Source organism: Dryobates pubescens, chromosome 14, assembly GCF_014839835.1.
Source record: "Dryobates pubescens isolate bDryPub1 chromosome 14, bDryPub1.pri, whole genome shotgun sequence".
Taxonomy (NCBI): domain Eukaryota; kingdom Metazoa; phylum Chordata; class Aves; order Piciformes; family Picidae; genus Dryobates; species Dryobates pubescens.
Window position 1 is genome coordinate 15004871 of NC_071625.1, and position 22450 is coordinate 15027320.

At 47.8% G+C, this 22450-nt stretch overlaps 1 protein-coding gene across 1 annotated transcript in view; it reads right to left on the reverse strand.

Moving 5' to 3' along the window:
• ADGRB1 (adhesion G protein-coupled receptor B1) overlaps positions 1–17192 on the reverse strand; it is a 317920-nt gene extending 300728 nt beyond the window's left edge. The window contains exons 1-2 of the mRNA XM_054167432.1: positions 16891–17192; positions 15722–15889 (exon numbers count right to left, since the gene is read on the reverse strand). The gene's annotated coding sequence lies outside the window, so the exon portion shown is untranslated. The remainder of the gene's footprint in view (positions 1–15721; positions 15890–16890) is intronic.
• Positions 17193–22450: the final 5258 nt, after the last annotated feature.

The window sequence follows — 22450 nt, forward strand, 5'->3', positions numbered from 1 at the left end:
GGAGATTGTGGCAAGGTGGGCATCAGTCTCTTCTCACATGCTGTGAGTGACAGGAGAAGATGAAACAGCCTCAAGTTGTGCCAGGGGAGGTTCAGGTTGCATAGTAGGAACAGTTTCTTCACAGAAAAGGTTATTAGGCATTGGTACACACTGCCCAGGGCAGTGGTGGAGTCACCATCCCTGAAGATATTTAAAAGATGCATGGATATGGTGCTTAGGGACATGATTTAGTAGTAGTGGCTCAGCAGTAGTGATGGGATTGCAAGGTCTAGGAGAGCAGTTGGACTTGTTGATCTCAAAGGTCTTTTCCAACCTCAACAGTTCTACAGTTCTATGGTAGAGGGAGGCTGATGTCTCCTTCATAGAACCATACAATCATTTTGGTTGGAAAAGACCTATAAGATCATTAAGTCCAAGCATTAGTCTTTGCTGTCCTCCTGATGAGTGGGCTATGATATGGAGATGCACCAAAGAGGAGCCAGGCTCCTTCTATTCCTTTCAGAGCCCAATCTGAAGTCTCCATCACTTGTATAACATGCTCCATTCATCATCACTTGAAAGCCTCTAAATCAAGGCATGACATCTATCTAACAGGTTCACCACAAGTCACAGTCATTGTGGGATGAACCTACTATCCCTGTCCACAGGAGCTCAACCACAAGATTATAATTATTCTTTCTAGCCTCACAAATGCTTCTCTCCCTCTCTCTGATGTCCCCTGTTCTGCAAAGAGAACACTTAAATCAAATAAGGCCAAAGTGTGGCTACAGCACCACATATTGAGATGCTGGGAGCAATGATGGGTTTGATCAGCTTCCTTTTGTTGTCACCCCTTTTCTTTCCTTCAGCAGTGTCTCTCAAACCCTCATTCTCACTTCTGTTAAGATCTTTGGAAATACTTAAAATGCTTCCTGGAAGAAAAATGAAATAATTATTCTTCTCCCTGACCTTCTCTGGACTTTATTTCTCTTGCTTGAAATTTGCTGTTGAATTTAAAGGCTGTGTCTATGCCACATTACCATGAAAGGACCCAGACAAAGACAGCAATATCAGCTCACCTGTTGACCCCTTGCACCTTGCCCATCACGTTGATTTGCACTTTCCCCTGCAGACCACACCTCTGTCCTTCTGTCTGGTATTGTGGGAGGTTGGTAGAAATCATATTCATTCCAATTCATCCAGGAATAGATCTGGGCCAGTTTCATTGTCTATAAACTTGCACTTTGCAGTCACAGATGTCAACCCCGATGTTTAGATCTACCTCATTCTATCTGTTGGCTTGAAGCAAACAGGAGGATAATCAGAATCCTCCTGACACAGCAAATCCAGGGAGGAGAAAGGGAGAATCAATTTTTATAATACATGTTTGGCACTACATAATACATATAACTCTAAATACAAGCCATAAACTTGGAGAGGCTTATAAATTAAATCCATTCTATCCCTTTTAACTAAAAAGTGACCTTACCATAGAATTAAATGTGGTTTTTATCCCGTGATCTATGGAGCTGTAAAAGCAGCTGATTGTTGCAGTGTGATGTTATGGCAGAGAGAGGAGCCCCCAGACAGACATCTCCACACAGCTCAACCTATGTGCTGCTGCTTGGTTTGCAATTAACACAGGACAACTGCACAGCTGGGGATTTCACCCCTCTCCTTGTCAGAAGAATTTGACCCATGTCTCTGCTGGGAACAGTCCCCAGATGGACTGTACTCCAAGCTTTGGCCAGGCTTGGGATGGGAGAGTGCTGCCTGAGCATGGCTGAAAACACATTCAGGGGTGTTAAAAAAATTAAACTGCCTGCACATGTAGGGCAGGGTTTGGATCTGTGTCCTATTTATGTTTCATTTACTGGGCTCTAACTATAGTGCAAGAAGGGGAGAAGATTAGAAAGTATCCTGGGATTCAGCAAAATGCCATGGTGCTGGAGAAAAGGGGGATGGGAGGTCCTTGGTTGTTTGTGTAGCTACTCCAACCCTTTGCTCTAATAATCACAGAAGAAAGTCTGAAATACAAAATACTTGGCACTGGAATCCAGCCCAGAGGACACAATTTAAGATGTTCCTGAATGCTTTTAAATGGCCAGAAACTCTCAGGCTTTGTCTCACAGGAAAAGATGGTTTCAAAGTCTCTGCTGAGTTACAGGTTGGCATTCATGCATATAAGCTCTCAGCCTGCAGGAGACTCAGTGCTCCAAGGGACGTAATCAACACAGGATTGACATCCAATCACTGTGACAGCGAAGAAAATCACTTCTCTCACGCCACATATGAAACAAATGCTCAGGGAAGTCAGTGGTGTGTTTCCTCGTTACTACTGAGAAGTGAGGCAAAGGAGGAGCCAAGATCCTTCCCAGCCATTTGAAGTCACTGAAGCTTGAATGGGAAAAAAAGTGCTGCAAGGTCTGTATGCCTCTTCTGTGTGTGCACTGATGTTGGTGCCACAAGCTTCCATCAAATAGGAAGTGGATGCAGGATTGCAGCCTAGATGGGCCAACATTATGTTGGAGACTCATCTGAGATGCCACATTCCACTTGTGCCTCATACTGACCTAAACTAGATGGGGACTGAGCCACTGAAGGGAAATCTACCCTGCTAGAAAGGTTACTCTTTGGCACATCCTGAGCTATGTACAAAGTGTTTGCCTGAGATGTGGTTTGTGAATACCACCTCCCTGCAAAGCCTTGTTATCAATGCCAGTGTCTGTGTTCTCATTTTGTTCATTCTTTTTCCCTGCTCATTTATTGTTTGGATTGATAGTGGCTTTTTTGTCTACAAATATACTGTTGAACCACATGAGAACAAAGACCAGACTCAAGAACTGCCTAATGACCATCCAAACTGTCTAATTGCTACCAAGGTCATGCCAAGCACTCTCCAGGGAACTGTTATTGATAAACTGTATCACCAAGATTGATTCACAGGTGAGAAGACAGAACTTAGTCCTGTGGCAATGAGTTGCACCATGCCACTTAATCAGAGAACAAGCCCTGGCATGTATTTTTGATTAACATTTGATGTGCAGGGATTCAGACCACCTCACACACAAGAGATGCTGGCATAGCAAAGTCATTGCAAGGATTAAGTAGAAGGAAATGAAACTGATGGTCCCTGGGTGAAACACACCTACACTCCTAGAATAAGAAGGAAAGAGATCTTTAAAAAGTTGAGTTTACAGAGCACAGCAATGTTCAGCCTCAGTCAGAGCCCCTACGAGTTACCACAGTGCTAGCAACAGTGTCACAGGGTCATAGAACTGTCAAAGTTGGAAGAGACCTTTGAGACCATCAAGTCCAACCACCCACCTAGAGCTTGCAGTGCCACCACTACTGCTAAGCCACTACCATACACATACCCAGGCTCCCTCACTATTCTCTCACCTTGAATATTTACCAATGTTAGAGCTTCTCTTCTTCAAGGGAAAGAATAGTTGATGTTTTACTGAGCCTCAACCACTCTGGAAGTCTCTGATATGGATTCTATGAAGTAAAAGGAAACAACCATTAATCAGCAGCTGGTGCACTGGGCTCCTGTGGGTTGATGTCCTTCACCTCCCAGTTCTGCCTGCCTATCACATCCGTGCAAAAAATGCCAGGCTTTGTGCTGTTAGCACTTCAAAGCAAAACCAAATACTGCAGCCATCTATGGCCTTCAATGGGTCAAGAACATCTAGAAGACAAGACTCACTATCAAGAGTCACTGTCTCCAAAGCAAAGAAGAAAAAAACCCAACCAAACAAAACATCACAAAAAAAAAAACAAACCACACAACAACAAAACCCAAACCCACAACAAACACAAACAACTTAATGGTTTGAAACTGCATTTGGGTTTCCACAGAGAAAATTCAACTGCTTGCATACCAGCTTTTTTTCAGCATAGAATTCTCCCACCCTCATTGTTTCTTCCATAGTTATATCAGGAGGCACCAGCTAAGAGCTGGACCTCATTGCAGAAAATAGGACAAACTTCTACAACTTCATGAACCTCCAATCCAAATTTTCCTGAGGCTGAGAGCACTTAGGGAAGGGTGCAGAGAAACTCATAGTCCAGAAGCTTCACAGCATGATAGGGCTGAGCTGGAGATGAAACAATATCCCAAGACCACCTGATGCTGAACTCTGGAAATCGTTCACTTTCCACCTAATTCAAGCCATAGACCAACCAGCTGCTTCTGTGCTCAGGAGCTCTACACTGGCCATGCTCACAGTCATTGCTGTACAGCCAATGGTGATCAAGTGATGTAAGCCTGAAAAAGCTCATCAAGAAAGGTTAAAGGACGGCAGATAGTATTGGTCAGTAATCTGGGAAGGAATAAAGCACTATGGCTTTAAGTGACTTGCCCTGTTGATCCTGGAAATAGCCAGGAGAATACCCACAACAACAGAGAAAATAAGGGTGCAGGCAGAGCCAATATTTGATGAGGACTTGGCAGCTGGACAGAACAATTACACCACCGAAGTCACCTTCCAGACTAGAAGCCAATTTGCGCAGCTAAACGCCTCTTCCAATTACTCCTTCTCTGACTGTCTAAGGAGTTGCAGCAATCAGATGGACACTTTCAGAGAAGAATATCTTGAGTGGCAGGATGGGCCACTGAGTGGAAACTATGGCTGAGCATCATTGATTCTCCACCCCACTTCTGGCATTTGGTGTAGGGTGATTGATTTATTTCCACGCCTCCTTCTCCTCTCCAGCTACAAATAACTTCCATGGGGAGATTATGCTGTCTGCTCTGTAATCAACAGAAACTTCAAAAGGGCTTAGTGCAAGAAGAAAACCTCAGAGGGACAGCATTAAGTGGGAAACAAACACAACGTTTGGCTTGTAATTTGAGGTGGGAAGCTGGGGTTTTAATAACCGCATCCCTGTCTTGTGTTGTGTACCTCACTATTCATAACTGCTGTTTAGGGCCGGAGGAACTTATGGAGAGACTTTGAAGCCACGTGAAAGGTGAGCATCTTTATGGCTTTTTCTTTTTTGCCTGAAAAGGAGAAGAGCGAGAAGGGATCTTATAAAATGCATATAAATATCTAAAGGGGTAACGAGGATGGGGCTGGGCTCTTCTGAGTGGTACCCAATGATAGGACAAGGGGCACAAAATGGAACCCAGGAGGTGTCACTTGAAGTTAAGGAGAGACTTCTTTGAGGGTGACAGATCACTGACCAGGCTGCTCAGAGACGCTGTGGAGTCTCCTCTGGAGACTTTCAAAGCCTGGACACATTCTTGTGCAAACTGATCTGGGTGAACCTGCCTTAGCAGGAGGGTTGCACTAGGTGATCACCAGAGGCCCCTTCCAAACCCTACAATCCTGTGATTGTATGCTTCTATGTGTGGAGCACCCAGTGTGTTCACTTGTATTTAGCACCAGCTTTCCTATCACTCCTCAACACTGTCACCTCACAAGCAGAGCCTGGTGACCCAGCTCCAGGACTGAGAAGAGTCATGGCCTATTTAGATCCAACCAAGAGAAAGAAGGTGAGGAAAAAAATAATCACTGCTTTGTCCCACATTCCACTCATCACACAAAATGCAAACCATTGTGGTGAGTTCCTTTGTAAGTATGTTTGAGACCTATTCAAGATAAAAAGAGAAAGATATTTCAGCTCTCTGAACCTTTTCAGACCCCTGAGCCTTTTCAGATGAACTCCAGTTAAATAAAATATAAAAAAAAAAAAAATAGTCCTTGCACATGCTGGGAGCTGGCAGGAATCACAGCCAGCTTTACCAGCCATCTTCCTCATCCTCAGCTCCACATCCCACACTGGACCTGATGCTGTTAGCACTAAGGTGTTATCCTCACAAACACTCTTGGATGACCTTAGAGGTCCTTTTGTGAAGTCAAAAGTCAGACTAAGCAAGAGATGGAGCCACCAGCATCAGCCCAACAGAACCAGGAAGAAGGAGCTGCTGTGGTAGAGGATCTTCCTCCCTCAGCTGCAGAAAAAGCCTTACTGCTTGGTTTTTGCCAGGGCAACAGAGGAAGCTACTCACAACAGGGTTTCAGTAAATGCACATTTAAGGGCAAGATGTGTGCACAGTTTTGATCAAAGACATTGTGGTATTGACACTGGCCACATCCCAGCTCAAACAATCAGTGAAATACTCCAGAAAGGCAAAGGAGTATGGACTTGCTAGGAGGAAATTTGTCTAGAAAAGTGGGATTAAGTCAACAGGACATCAAACCAGGGTTTTGGCCCAGCTCAGAAGGCTGTCTCACACAGTAACATAAGCTTTTGCTCTCACTCGAAACATCTCACTGCCCTTAGGTCTCAGCCCTTGGACCTCAGTCCCCATCAGATTCCTTCCCTCTTGAGATACTATGCCCAAAAGTTGTTGTCATACAGTCCCATCCTGAGGTTTGTCCTGCAACAGTCTTCAATGCTTTTCCCAGCACATTTTTAAATATCTTGCTCACCATATACAAACCAAAGAGCAGCTCCTGAGGGCAGCTGTGTCCAATGGGAGCATCAGAATCTGCAGTACTCATGTCCCATCTTCACAGAATTACAGATACTTGAAGCTGGAAAGGACCTCTGGAAATCACCTTCTCCAATCCACCCTATCATCACACTCAGTCTTGGTAAAAGGTCAGACTCTGGGCTGAGATTACCCCATCTGGGGCCTTGCTACCAATACCTCCCCTTCCAGTGGCATGCTTGCAAGTATTGCTCCCAGTGACCTAATCCCTAAGGGGTGCCTTGGGTACATCTCCAAGCATGCTAACTCTCACAGAAAAGGTGATACTTCTTGATATTTCCATGCATCATACTTAACTGGATCCCTCAGCTAATTGCTGCTTTGCTGGCATCTCTCCTGACTTCCCCATTGCCCTCCCAGCCTTGCTGGGCTTCTGACTGTCACCAGCTCTCCTGCTGGTGGCAGAATCGTCTCCATCTGGACAATCTGGAAATCCTGACAGCATTGCTATCCCTCTTAACATATCTAAAAAACCCAAGCTGGCAGAAGTCAGCAGTCACACAGGACAGACAACATATAACATTGTGTCAAGTCCTTCTAGGCAGTTAAAATATGCAGCAAATTCACATTCACTATCTACCTTTTCCTTCATTTGTCCCCGTGGCTGACCTGCAAGTGCTAAAATGGGTGACCAGAAAGTAGTTCTGTGTCACATCTGCTACCTCTACTGAGATGTGGGCAGCTGGGAGACCCTTTCCCATCAGCACTCCCATGTGTTTGACTACTCACATGCTCCATAGACATAATCCACAAAGTCCTTCAAAGACTTACTCTCTTTTAGGCTGGCTGCACTCACCAGCGCAGTCCAGGCACAAAATGGCCTTTGTCATGCACACTTCCTAAATCAAAACCCACCTCTAGATCCATCAAATGCTGTGCCTCAGGAATGTTTGCAAGGCAGGCAGCATGTCAGACCAGTGACTAACCACATCACTTCCAAGCTCCATCCCAAGTGTAAGTGCCAAGAGAGTTCAGCCCTGCTCCCTGGGAGGAGATTTGCTGCCATTTACACATTTAACATCACCAAGGACTTTAAGAGACAGCAGCTCTACAGCTGCTAGGTTACAGAGATTTTTCTCTCCTCCCATCCCTGATTTCTGCCACAAAAATCAGGCTCTGCTGTGATTTCACCTTTATAGAGAGATATTCTTGGAGCACATACACGAACCAAAGCCTTTTACCATTACCTGCATAATGATGAGCTTGCACCAATCTTCAAAACCCAAGGTGCTCACTCTTGCTCCTTTCTGTGTATGCACAAAGGTGAGGAGGAGCTTTTCATCAGCACTTAACCCTTGTTTCAGCTCAATAGGACTGACCAGAATGTAGAAGAACATATGAGAAGTGGGGATTAGCAGGGCAAGCTTTTCGTACTTAAGGCATCAGTGCAGCTACTCAAAATCAAATTTCCCTTTCTCCAATGGCATTTGATTAAAGCCTTTTCAAGAGGTCCTTTCCAACTTCCAGCAGCTTGTCAGGTGACAGAGAAAAACTCTTCTTGTTTTTGTCTGGAAAATGCCAGATACACAATGGTGTGTACCTCCAGTGTGGTCAGAACAAAAATCCTGTGCAGAAAGCATGCATAAGTGTGTATGTCTATGCATGTGCACTAATTCATAGCCTGGGTAAAGCTGACCAGAGCAGAAACATGCAAAGGCTTTAGCAGCATGGTTCAAGAAGGGGAAAAATATTCTTAAAGCAGGAGCTGAGTCTAGAAATAGATTGTGAGAGGATCAATTTTTGCTGCATGTTGATTTATTCAAACCTTCCACAGTGGCAAAGCCCTCTATAACAAAATATCTGATTACAGGACTATGACCATAAATTCCACACACCCTCAAGCAATGGCCAATGAATAACTGACTTGTTAAGGGAAGGAACCTGCACAATGAATAAATCTACCAACAGGGCTTTCAATACAAAAGACCCCATCGGGACAAATTTCCTTCTGAAGGTGTATTGACTTTCATTTGCAGGAACCAGCAGATATTTGTTTGGAGGAGATAGCCATTGTTAGATTGCTGCTAAACAACATGGAATATAGACCACTCTCCTACCCTAGGCTCGTTCTAGTTGCATGTCAAAGTAGGCTGGACTGTATAAAGGACCATTTTGCAGGATGAAGTGTTACACAAAGTCTCCTTGCAAAGCATGGGTTTAACCCAGAGGGAACCCAAGGTAGGTACAAGAGACTTGGATTCTTCCAGACAGTTGTAAAAAGGCATCAAGAAAATAAGGATTGAGAATGGGCAATAAAACATGACTCAGGAGGAATGTTTAAGGGTGGACATACATTCACAGTCAGAACACAAAAGGAACAATTCATGTCTGATGCCCTTCACCTCAGAATTCCAAAGGAAGTGTTTGACCAAGTCCATTTGAACAGCTGGCACAGAGCCCTGTTGGGAAGGAGGAAGTCAGGGATCCCCATTTTACAGATGAAAACACCAAAGTACGGAAAGACCGATGTCTAAATTAACTGTGACCTGAACCCTTGGCCTGAGACATGTGGTTTGGAAATGGATGAGATCAGCCCTGCAATGCCCTTGTTCCTTGGTGAGGATTGCACTACAATATCTTTGGAAATCAAGCCACAAGGGCTGGTGTTGGGCAGGACAAACTTTCAGTGGCTTGTGGAGCTGTAGGCTTAAATGATCAGCTGAGAGGTCAACAAGAGGACAGGAGCACAGATGGGACAGAGACAAAGCTTTTCCAGCTCTATTCTAGCATGGAAATTGTGATGACCCCTGCCCTGAAAGCATTTAGAGAGAGAACCATGATAAGTCTCAATGAATATGGAATAGGTAATTCTGCCAGGAATGGGACAGTCCTAATATCTGGCAGAGGAAAGGAATAAAAGAGTCATTTTGCAAGCAGCACTTTGCTGAGCTCAAAAACTGAGGAAACATCTCCATCTAGCAAAACCAAACTAGCATCAGGCAAGAGACAAGGTGAGCATGCAGGTGGGAGTGCTGAAATCATAGGATGAGGTAGCACAAGCCTTACCCCTGACCCAAACTAGACGTTCACAGAAAGAGTTGCCAATTATACCGGTGCGTGCATATGGCATGCACAAAATGGTGTTCTAAATATATGCAGGATTCTTCCATTCTTCTCTCAAGTCAAATCAAGTCAGCAAGCAGAAGCTCTACCTGGAGTAAACCACCTCCCTAGAAACTGTGATGCTTGCTGGACGGAGGATTTTTTCCCTACTTTATATGCTCCAAACATGCACTTCAGGCTAACACAGAGTGTACCACATAAGACTACAATCATCTGCTTCAATTTTTACCCCCAAAATATTCCAAAATGCTAGAAAATTTAGATTACCTTAAAAGGTCTCTGTTCATTCTTCCTCTAGATACCATTTGCTTTCCCCATTCCTCCGTGTCCCAGGGCTGAAGCAAGACGCTAGACATGGCAGAGCCTGCAGTTCCAACAGCTCGTTTATCATCAGCCAGTCACTCCTTGATCAATGTTTTATGAAGGGACATTTCAGGGGGAAAAAAAAAAAAATGCAGGAGGAGCAGGGAAACAGAAAGTAGAGAGCCATCCCTACTTTAATTTTGCTAACATTGGCAGGGGGTGATTCGCTCCAACAAATTAAAATCAGCAAATCTCTCATTTTCTGTGACAGAGGTAACCAATTTAAATTTTCATAAAGGGGGCAGTGATGTGTGTCTCTGCGAGACAGAGTCACCAATCTAGCAGCCCTCTGATTTCATATTAGCTTCCCTTTTTTTTTTTTTAATTTAATTTTTTTCCCCCTTTCCCTGGGAGCCTCCTGAAGCAACATGACAGATTATCTCAGCATAATCACACTAATACAAAACCCTCGCTCCGAGAGGCATCATGAGGAATTTCTATGCCCCTGATATGACGACAAATGGACATTCAGAAGGGACTTGATTTACTGCTCTTTTCCTTCTCTCCCTCTCTCTTTGAATGTGTTTGTAGCCTCAGCACACTGCAAACAAACTATCACACAGAGTGTGTGTAAAAGGAATGGATGGACATTGTCCACATGGGCTGGCATGGCAGATTGCTCTCCAAGAGAGAAACTTGGCCTCCAGTTGGTGGTTTCTTAACCTTGTAATAAGATGCCACCAGTATTGGGTTGGAGATGGTGTGATGCTGTGGAAGAATTATGTTTCACTCAGCAGGAGTGTTAAGAAGAGTCCCAAGGTAGACAGAACCTCCTAAATCACAATCTTGCTAAAGATTAGGAGGACATTTGTGGTGGCCTTGCCTTGGAGAATCAAGGGTTACTGCAGCTCTCTGTCACAGTGGTTTGGGATTTATGAGAGGTTCTCTGTGAACTGAGGACCTGAGGGAGCTACATATGAATATAAAGCAAATGAGTGCATCTCAGTAGGACTCCCAGCCTCTCAGGTGCAGATAGGACACTCAGATACTGCTTTCCCTGAGAAAGAAACTGAGATGCAAAGAACCTTCATAGAGTGGTTTGGGTTGGATGGGATCATAAAGATCATCTAGTTCAACCCTCCTGCCATGGTCAGGGACACCTTTCCCTGAATCATATTGCTCAAGATGCTGTAGAGCCTGGCCTTGAATACTTCCAGGGAGAAGGCATCCACAGCCTCCCTGGGCAACTTGAAGAAGATCCCTATCCACACCCTGAGTGAAGTATGTCCCAGAGCCTCTCTTCGCACACTTCAGACACCCAAGTTCCCACCCCACCCAAATGGATGGATGGATTTCAACCACCATCATCAAGTTACCTACACCTTAGTCCAGTTTCACCCAAGCCCAAACACCCCCTTCCTGCCCTTTCCCACCTTCTGCAAAACCCAGGCAAAAGGAGACCTCAGGGAATTTGGGGAAGCAACCGTGGGAAGAACATAGGAGCATCCTGTGCATGGTGAGAGCTGGGATGTGCTGGGGACCCTTGTGCTTTGTCTGCAGCCACATTGAGCCATTCCAACATGTTCTGCGACACAGAGAAAGACAATCTTCTGCAAACCTCCAGGCCAGGTGCCAGCTCCTCTCCCTTCAAAAGCTTGCTTGGTGATGTGAATTTTCTCCAAGGGGAGGAGGCAAGCTGGTTACAGAGACAGCCTGTCATCCATCTTGAAGAAAATACTCCTCTCTCTTTGCCTCTATCCTAGAAAGGTAGCAATCAGCATACTGCAAGCCCAGGATCAGGCCCAGAGAAGAGCTTGGACTCATTTGTTTATCAGCACAGGTTTTCTGGAGCTAATTAATGAGCTGAGCTGATACCCTGCAACAGGTATTGGTGACAGGGGATTTCCTGCATGCTACAGCTAGGCAAGGAGGACAATTAGGAGCTATGATGACACTGCTTCTCCTTCTCCCTCTCCAAAAAAAAAAAAGGGGGGGGGGGGGGGGGGGGGGGGAAGCCATCTGCACCCACACCATGAGAAACCCCTCCATTATCTTCCTGCCCCAATTCAGTAGCAATGAAGGGGCACGATCCGTGGTGGACATCACTCAGGGCTGACTCACAGAGCAGAGTGTTTGGCCATCCTGTTCCCCACTTGTAGGGAGCAAGGAGCCAAATGCAGCCCCTTGCCAAACGCGCCCTTGGGGCTGGGGGCTGCTCTCCCGACCCTGGTCATGGGGCTGCACACTCCTCTTGCACTTTCAGGGAGAGCCCACGGCAGCCCAAATTGTGTCTGTTTTCACAAGGATGCTGAAATGGAGAAGTAGGGAGGATAAAAAATGCGGGGGAAGAGGAGGGAGACTACGGTGGAAAAAAATGTTGAAGGGGAGGGCAAAAAGCCCGTGGGATGGTGATAGTCACAGAATGGGGAATAAACCCCAGGGACAATGTATTTCGGGTGCTGGAGGCGGAGGGTAAATAGCCCTTCTTGCGATCCTCGCTGTGTGTGAGGGTCTTTTTGAGGCGGGGGGATGAGGGGTGGGCATCGCTGCACCGAGCCGTGCGCTCCGGGGGCGGCTGGCGGCGATAACCAGGCTGAGAGCGCCACCTCCCCGCAGTTTGCTGCAAGCCCCGGCTGCCCCCCGCACCCCCTCCCTTCCAGCTACCCAAAGCATCTGGGACTGGGAGAGTTAAAGAGGGACCCTAACCCTAGATTTGAGATGCCCTCCACCCCTTTCACAGCTTTCCCGTGCCGGGGTTGCAGCGAGAACGGTCTTGATGCTCCGGGGGGGTGGGGGTGCGAATGAAGGGGAGTGTTGGGGATGTCGCTAAGTTTGGGATGTGTGGAAAATGAGAATGTGGGGTGCTTCGAGGGGGAAAAAAGGCTGTGCGTGTGCCCCAGGCCACCTCTGAGGCTCCGACGGGCACAGGGCGGGGTGGGGGGCAGCGTGGGAATGAAGCTCTCCTTGGCATGGCAGAACAGTGGGGGGGGGGGAGGCAGTGTGCTCCCCCTCGCTGTGAATGTGGCTTTTGGTTGCTTCTTGGAAGTGTGGCCGGGCTTAAGGAGTCTTACACACACACACATTCTCATCTCAGCCCGGGTATGTGATCTAGACTACTTCCCCTGCCTCAGTTTTCCCCATGTAATAGGAGTACAGACCATTCCTTAATGGCAAACCAACCCTCATTTAGCCAGTCCTTCTCTGAGCCTGTCAGCCTTTACTGGTCAATTATGGGATCTCCAAGCCCCTACCCTTCCACCTGGGGCTCTGCAACACTATCAGGAATGCTATGGAAGGGCCAGGAGCCCTGCTCCTTTCCTGTCCATGCCCTGCTCCTTCCCTGTGAGTGTCCTGCTCCTTCCTGCCTGTGCTCTGCTCATTCTCTGTCAGTGCCTTGCCCTAAACCAGCTTCTGCCTGGTCTTTCCCTTCACCTTCCCACGAAGCAGCGATGCTGCATCCTGACCCCACCAACACGCAGAACAGAGCATAGTTACCCCCTGACTGCCCCCACCAGCACTTCCCTCCTCCCCATGTCCCTCTTCTGCTGCTGAGAACAACCAGGCATGTTGACCTGCCTGATTGGCCTTCTGCCTGTCCCCTGTCCTTTGCTTGGCTCAGACCAGTGGTCACCCTGTCCCCTGGCAGTGCAACTTGTCTGAGAGCTGGTGCAATTCCTCAGCACCCTCCAAAAACCTCCCCTGCTCTACCCTGCAACCTTTCTCCCCTTCCCCAGCGAGGTCCTGGGCATAGTAAGGACTGCAGGACCCAGGTTAATGAGTCATTAATTAAGTAGGGACCCACTTAATATGCATGGGGAACTGTTTGTTTCCTTTAGCAGCCCAGGCTTTGGATGAGATCCCAGCTCTGCGATGCCTCCAGCCTCATCTCCCAGCTGATAATAGATAATACAGATATTTCAGCACCAGCCAAAGCAGAGTCATCATCATTAATACACAGTCCTCCCTGCTACGCCACCGAGGTCGCCACTCAACTCCATCGACTGCCCGGGGCTCATCCTTCCTGCCTTCCCTTTGGCTTTCCATGGTCAGGAGAAAGGGAGCAGAGCTAATCAACAGGTAAAAGGGCCAGGAAGGTGCATCCTGCACACCCTCTGGCACCTTCCCAGGGAGCATTGGCTTTCGAGGTGTTGCAATTTTTGCTCTTCCATGCAGGCAGCTTTTGGCATCTGTCAAAGTAGCTTCTCTCTTTCCTTGCAACCCTCCTCTACCCCCCCAGTTCTCCCTTCCTCTCCTCCTACTGCCTCAGCCATCAGCTATCAGCTGGCCCTGGCACTCACCAGACCCAGTGCTGGAACTGAATTGAGTCTGAGTCTTGGAAAGCCCCAGTTCCAAAGGATGGGATGGTCAGTGGTCAGGGGTGGAATCAGGGGTGGTGGGTGTGTGGGGTGTGTGTGTCATTTTGCCCTCCATCCTTTTGACCTTGCCTTCCTATTTCCCTCCCCACCACCTTGTCTCTGTACAACTGATTCACAGGGATTGTTTCCTTGGCCAGAGCAGGATCAGGGACAGGAGCGCGAGTCACAACTGAAGGTATCTTGCAGAGTTATCTGCAACCCATGCCTTCAATTCCCGGGGACAGATGCCTTCTGTCAGTCAGGACTGAGGTACAACCCGGTTGAAAAGTCCCTTTGAAACCTCTACCTGCTCCTTTCCAGCCCTCTTTTCCTTCCAGCTTTGGCAGAGCGATGGCTGAAACACCTCTCTGCAAAAGTCTGAAGATGCATCAACAGCCACCCTCCATCAGCGAATGTCAGGCCGTGAAAGGGAAGGGGGCGGGTGGGGGAAGAGGGAGAGACAAATTTTGCGATTCATTCCCACACAGGGTGATTCAGAACAAGATGCTTTGTAATTACGCATCCCTGATGGAGACTCCTTCTCTTTCCAACCTCCCCCCCCCCCAAGAAAGGCTAAGCCATGCCTGGATGCCAGCATCCCCAAGAAGCCCAGCTCCAGGAACAGTATGTGTGTGTGTGTCTGTGCCATACTCCGAGCTCCACATAGGCTAAAGGCTAATTTCCTTCTACAGTGTGAAACAAAGTGCTGATAAATGGCATTAATTGGTGGTGGGAGGTCATTAGAAGCTCATCACCTTCTCCCCAGCCATTGCCTCCAGCCCTAGGAAGGTGCAACACCAGTAGCAAAGCCAAAAAGAACATCCCCCTCCCACCACCACCCTAAAAAAAACCCCAAACGCCAAAATCCCCCCAAAAAATCTCTCAAAGGAAAGGTAGGAAGACAAGGAGCTGGGAAGGGGATAGATTCATGCCCAGGACAGGACACTGCCAGACCCTCTGAGACTTTGTTTGCCAACATTGCAGGCTGAGGAGTCCCGGACCCCAGAGCTGCCTGTGAAGGCACCGTGGCTTCACAGCACTTTGCAGTTCAGCCCCAGCTGGCTCTGCAGCTTTTCCCATCGTGATCCTCCAGTTCTCTTCTCTTGCCTGGCTGCCTTCTCCCCCAAGAAACAACCCAGTCCCCAGCTCCTTTCCCCAGGACATGAATGCATTTCCCTCCTCTGCTTCCTGCAGACATCATTATTTTCCACCACCATCACTTGATGTTTGCCCACAGGACCTGCATGCACAAAAGTTAAAACTTGCCATAGCAAAGAGCAATTAACCTCTGTTGGTCCAAATTGCAGAGTGGAGGGGATGAAAATATCTTCAGGGTGCTGTTTCCAGGGGTAAAAAGCAAAGGAGGGGATACCCATCTTTACCCCCCATCCCTGCTTCCCCTGAGGATGGAGAGAAATCCCCTCCACTGCACTCAAGGCAGAGTGCAGCCTGGAGAAGTCACTTCCCAGCTGCTCCCTCCCCTCCTAGGAAGAAACAAGAGTGGCCAGGAGCCCCTTACCTTGCAGAGCTCCCCAGGTTTTATATCCTCCTTCTTCCCTTTGTCAAATTCCAAATGGAAACCAGCAACATATCCAGGGGTAACCAGCCCCACATTGGGCAGCGCGTGAAGTCCAAAAGGATGGCAGAGCTTGCTCTCCCTCTGCTCCCTCCACTCTTGCCTCTACATCTATATATACATACACATATATATATATATGTATATATAAAGCAGAAGGGGGGGGGGGGGAATCCTAAAAGAAATGGGGGTGGGCAGGGAGAGGAAGGGAGAACCTTTGGTGTCTCTGCAGACAGGCAGGTGGAAGAGAGAAGCTGAAAACAATTAAGCCAGGTTTTGAGGAATCCTTAGGAGAGGGGAAAAACGCAGTTAAAAGCCAGTAAATCATTAGATCCAAGCAGACAATCAAGTCTTCTCCTTTAAAAAAAAAAAAAAAAAAAGGAAAAAAAAAAGGCAACAAAACCCACCAACAATATACAGCAGGGTTCAGAGTAGCTTTCCCAGCAGTGAAGAGCGAGAAGGATCTTCTTCAGAAAGATATATTTGTTTAAAATCCACTCGTCTGCTTTTCGGTTTTTCTCTCTCTTCTCCCCCTCACTTTTTTTTCTTTCTTTTTCCTTTCTTTTTCTTCTTTCTTTCTTTTTTTTTTTTTTTTCCTCCCCTGTTGTAAATTCTGCTTCTGAATCTCTCTCTGTGAAACTAGATCCAGTCTTTGTAGCCAGGGGCTGCATTAAGGATTACATCAGGCTTTTATAAGCTTTCCAGATCACACATTAGAGTGAGAGAGAGAGAGGGAGGGAGGGAGGGAGGGAGGGAGGGATAAAATGCACACACACACATACACACGCACGGATCGGAGCTTGGCAAAACAGGCAGCTATAGGCAAGGACCCTAACTGCCACGTTATGGCACCGGGCATGCTCCACTAGCCTATAGGAAGAGAGGATGGATGGATGGATGGATGGATGGATGGATGGATGGATGGATGGATGGATGGAGCAGAGGAGCCAGCGAAAGCCAGAGTGCATTGGTGGCTGGGCAAACGCAGCCTCTCCGGGACAGCTTAGCCCTAAGCGGAAAACCAGGAGGTGAAGAGGGAGTCGGGATGGTGGTGGTAGGGATGGCAAGGGCTCTGTTTCCCCACCTCCCCCCTAAAAAAAATCCCTCCAAACCTGCGGGGGTTCAGCGCCGGAGAGGTGCCGGGCGCCCGAAGAGGGATGCGCAGGGACGCGGCTCGCAGCTCCCTGGGTGCTGGGAGGGCGAAGGAGCTGCTGGGGCTCACTCAGCGCACCCCCATCGCGGAGCTGACAGGCTGGGAAAGGGGATGGGAGATGGGACAGAGTAGTGGGAGAGCCCCGGGGCAGCAGATTCCCCTTCCCCAGAGCCTGTCAGTCGGACAGGGGCTGGATCTTCCAGCACAGCCCAGTTTGGCGGTGGCTTTGCACCAGGTTTGCCCAGGCAGGAGACAGCAAAAACCATTAACCCTTTGGTGGTTTATTTTTTTAACCTCGTTCCCATCATCCTCCCCAAACTCATTCCTCCATCAACCCACACATATATGGGGAGTAGGGGGGCGGGGGGTGTGATATCTCACCCCAAGGTGGCAGGGGGATGGGAGGGAAGGCAGAGTCGGAGCAGATGGAGGAGGAGAAGATGCACTGGTGTAAAAGGTACATGCTGCATCCCAGCAGCTTTGGGGTAAAGGTGCTGCCTCCGGATTTACAGCCCAGGGAAAGTCCCTCAGTAAAGAGAAGCCTCCGGAGCAGAAATAAGGGGGGGCGGAGGGGGCTTGGAGGGGAAGAGCGGGGAGGAGGGAAGAGGGGGGTAGGGTAGGGGAGGAGGTAGAGAGGAGAAAGATAAGGCTGGAGGAGGGAGGGAGAGCACGGGACTTCAGCATTCGGCTAGACTTCAAGACCTGCCCCTTGACTATAACCCTTTCTGCTCCATGAGGTGGAAAACAGCTCCTTTCTCCAACAAAACTGCTTCCCTCCCTGCTCAGAGATGTTGTACCCAGCAGTGGAGGGACTTGATGTTCAGGGGACAGACCTGCCCCAAGGGACAGAGGTAAAAATCCCAGCTGCTTTCATCCTCTATTCCTTTGCCTCAAGGAGAGTGAAGAGAACCCCGTTCCTCTCCCCACAGCCTTTCTGGAGCCCCCCCATCCCCTTCCCTTGGCCTTCTTCCCCTTTACTCCTGTCCCTCCACCTCATCCAGACTTCTAGCCCCATTTCCACACCTCCAAACCTCTTTTACTCCCCCCCCACCCCAAAAAAAAAACAACAAACCACCAAACCAAAACAACCCACCAACCCCAAAATAAACCCCTAAAAAAACCCCAAACAAACAAAAACCACAAACCAAACTTCTGGAGGAGGGGGGGAAAGAGAGAAAATTATTCATTCAGGGGAGCTCAACAGCAAGCCCTGGCTGTGATGGAGCGCGGCAAACCAGCATCTTCTTGTCCCCAGCCAGCACTGCAGCACTGCTGGCCAAAGGCATCCGTGTGACATCTCCAGTTAAGCAGCGACTGGAGCAAAGGGGCAGCTGGGGCCTGAAATGCTTGTTTTTAGCCGACAGGCGGCTATGCTGGATTAGCACCGTGCATGCTCCGAATGGAAATCTCTGCCTTTCTCTCTCCAGCCTTTCGGGAGTTTGTTTGGCTGATTTGTTTTCCTTCAAGAAGGCTTTCTTGCTCCTTTGAGTCTCCCCGGGGACTTTTTCTCTCTGCTTCTGTTTCTCCAGCATTTCTTTCACCAGCTTTTCTTTCTCCATCCCTCAAAGGTGCAAGCAGCCCAGCAGAGAGCTTCCGTGGAAACCACCAAGTGCTTAGTGAAAAGAGCCCATGTGAGTCCCATGGAGCAGCTCTGCCACGCCTTTGGGATGATGGAAGATGTGGGGGCATTCACCTTCCCTGTCCTATGTTTGGAGAGGTCAGGCAGAGCAAGGTGCAGCTAGCATCTCTCCTCTGTTGCAGGGCAAAGAAGCTCAGCACAAGGATAAAGTGCCTGAAAGTGCCACTGTGACAAAACTAAACCAATTTCCAACCTTCACTGCTGCAGTGGGGCAGGATGGAAATATCATATTTGTGGAAATGGGGAACTGAGGTCGATGCAATGAAAAGTTTCATTGCAGCCCCTTTCTATGCAGTCTGAGGTAAGGGGTCCAGGAATCCCAAGCCCTCATAATAAGAACGGCCCATGCCTTAAAATATGGATAAGAGAGATCTGATCTCTTGATTTCTCACTGTGTGCTCTCCAGGGAGAACTGAGGGTGGGCTGCAACAGTGAACAGGGGTTGTAAGGGTTTGGAGTGTGCAATTGACTGGGGTAACTAAATGCAGTAACTCATCTGGTCTCCTGAACACCTGTGAAATGATTAGGAGGAAGTAACTTCACTGTACTGCACAAGGACCTGAGAAACTCACTGCTACAGGACTCCTCTGAGGGCAAAGAAGTTTGTTTGCAGAGCAAGAGATGCCCAGCACTTCGGATGTCAAAATCCAAGTCTGAAGAGACATATACCCTTCCTTTCATCATGCCAACACCATCAAAACATCCTTGGGCAGAATGACCAATTTTATACCAGTCTACACCTAAGTCAACTGTCTTGACCAGAGTTTAGGTTAATTTCCATCGTGGCCCACTCACATGGTGAGGAGTGGTCCTTGGGTCCTCAAGCATAAAAGGGAGTATCAAGCTGGAAAGGGAGCCTGGCTGAGCAGCTGTGACATGGAAAAGGATGGAGAGGTTCCATTAACAGGGTTCCCCCCACCTTTCCAGTCTCCATAGTTCCAAAAGGTGCCTCCAAAGGGCATCACTGAGACAACAGCACTGGAACACAGAGATGTAAAGATATTGGTGGATGTCCCCCCTGCTTCTCCTGTATGGGACCTTACTGGGACCATGCTGCCCAGCTCTGGAGTAGTACTGTTTATTTATGACTCAAAGTCCTGTGACAGAGATCCCAGCCACATTCTGCTTGAAATAACAAAAATATCTGAGATATACCCAAACTGGCAACCCCTGGCCCAGTACAATATGGTGCAAGGACTCATAAAGTTACTTGGGTCATATGCAGATGCCATTAGGACCTTCCAGTGCCATTGCCAGAGGAAGAAGTGGGCTAGACCAGCAAAATCAGAGGTTGCAAGGCACAACAGCTTCTGTGACACACCATCCCCAGACCACCATGGCGATGCTAAGACCAACCCACCCATAGCACTTCTTGAGGAGTTGCTGGGTGGGTTTCATGACAAACACTGACTTTTCTCTGCAAATGAACACAACCAAGAGACAATTATTGTTCTCTTCTCCACTAGACATGTTGCTTTTAGCCATGATCTGTTTCCAGTATGGGCTTTGCAGATGGCAAGGCATGATGAGTTGGAGCTACCTTTAACTCCCTGCTTCTCTATGACAAAGGAAAACCAGCAAGCTCAAAACAGATAAGCAATCTCTCCATACTTTGAGTTTAGACCATGTTTGCCGCACAGATAATGCCTCTTGTTGTCAAAGGCAAAACTGGTCAAGAGCAAAAAGGGATGGGAAATTTCTACAGGTAAAAGCAGCATCCCTGGGAATCTGCAAAGAGATTTTGGGAGAAGGAATAAGCTGCACACTTCAGGGGCTTAAGCCAGTCTTAGAATACAAAATACAGGAGGGAAACATAAAATAGAGAGCAAAACATCTTCTATCTGCCCAATCTTTGCATCTTTCGAAGCACTCAGTGCTGATGGGTATGGGTTGTTTGGCCTGGCAGTTATTCAGAGCTCCTTTAGATTTGCTAACTTCATCTTCTCATCTTCCATACTGTGAAGGTAGGCTTCTGGCCCCATGGGGTTAATATATCTACCCCTAAAATCACCTGGAAGCATAACTGCAGTATAGAGAACCTGATCCCAGTTTGTTGGAAAAGTCCCCTCCTCCCAGTGGCAGCCATCTGAGGATGACAAGGAAGAAAAAAAAAGGGCAGTTCGTAAGTAGTCAGTTGACTTCCCCTCCAGTGCCAGATAGCACTGTGTTTACATTTATAACACCCTGCACTGTGCCTGGCTAAAGATCTGCTTGAAAATTTCCAGTTGCCAGCCACATCCTTCTGCCAAAGGGTGACATTGAATAACTCGTCTGATCATAGGGCTTGAAAGGGATTTTCCTATGCTTTTCTCTCACGTCTGCTGGCTTGTGCTCTCTACCTCACTTTTGTTGTTGTTGATCTTTTAATTTTTTTTAAAAAAAAGTGCATTTCCATTGCTGCCAGCAGCTGTGGTTTCTGCTGGCAGGGGCTGCTCAGGAGTGTGAATGCTCATATCATCACATGTCAAACTCAGCTATCACAGCCTCTTCTAAGCACAGGAGAGAAAACTCCTCTTCCCCTTCACATGGGCCGTGTTTGTCAAGTGAAAGAATTATCTGTGTTCAAAGAGTGCCTTTTCTCAAAGACCTCCATTCTTGGACAACATTCACAGAGACTTCTTCTAAATCAGGAATTTAGCATTGAACCCATCTTACAGAATTGAGAAATGAGGCAAGGCAGTGGTGCCAGCTTCCCAAGTCACAGCATGTATAGCCCTAACTCCAGCCCTTAACCAGTCTACTTTCCATGACAGGGCCAGGGGACTACACCATGGAGCCCAAAAGAGCATTCCTAGTGAGGGGAACAAGCTCCAGTACATATATGGTCATTCCAGTGATGGTAGCTGGAGCTTAGACTGCATTGTTGGTAAGGCAGGAGAGGAGATTTCTTCACTGAATTATGGAACTGAATTATGGTCTGGGTTGGAAAGGAACTTTAAAGGTCATCTAGTCCAAACCCCCTGCAGTCAGCAGAGACATCTTCAACTAGATCAGGTTGCTCAGACCCCCCTACCCAACCTGATCTTCAGTGTTTCCAGGGATGGGGCATCTAACACTTCTCTGGGCAACCTGGGCCTGTGTCTCACCACTGTTGGTGTAAAAAAAATTCTTCCTTCTAGTCTAAATCCCCCCTTGTCCTGTTGCAACAGGCCCTGCTAAAAAGTCTGTCCTCATCTTTCTGATAGACCTCTTTAAGTTCTGAAAAGCCACTACATGGTCTCCCCAAAGTCTTCTCCAGGCTGAACAGCCCCAACACTCAGCTTTTCTTCATAGGAGAGGTGCTCCATCTCTGAATATTTTTTGGACCCACTCCAACAGGCCCATTTCTTTTGTTGCACTGAGGGCTTCAGACCTGGACATGGTGGTCCACATGAGTTTTCATCTGAGTGGAGGAGAGTGACAGAATCACCTCCCTCAACCTGCGGGCCATACTTCCTTCGAAGAAGTGAGGCTATGATTGCCATCTGGGCTGCGAGAGCACACTGCTGGCTCATGACAAACTTTTCATCCACCAGCACTCTCAAGTCCTTCTCTGCAGGCTGGTCTCAATCCCATAATCCACCAGCCTGTGGATTATGGATTGTCTCAACCATTGTGCAGGACCTTGCACTTGGCTGTGCTGAACCTCATGAAGTTCACACAGGCCCCCTTCTCAAGCTTGTCTGGGTCTGTCTGGATGGCATCCTGTCCCTGAGCAGGAAGGAGTAGGAAGCTTTTAAAATATTGAAGATATATGTCCTAGTGGGAGCTGCTCTGTATCTGCCTGCCTAATGTGGGGCACAGAGTGACTCTGTTGCCAGTAAAGTAAAAATTAGAGCATCCCCAAAAAAATCACATATAGGGAAGCTCTTTAAAAAGTTCTCAACTCTTCTTTATCCTT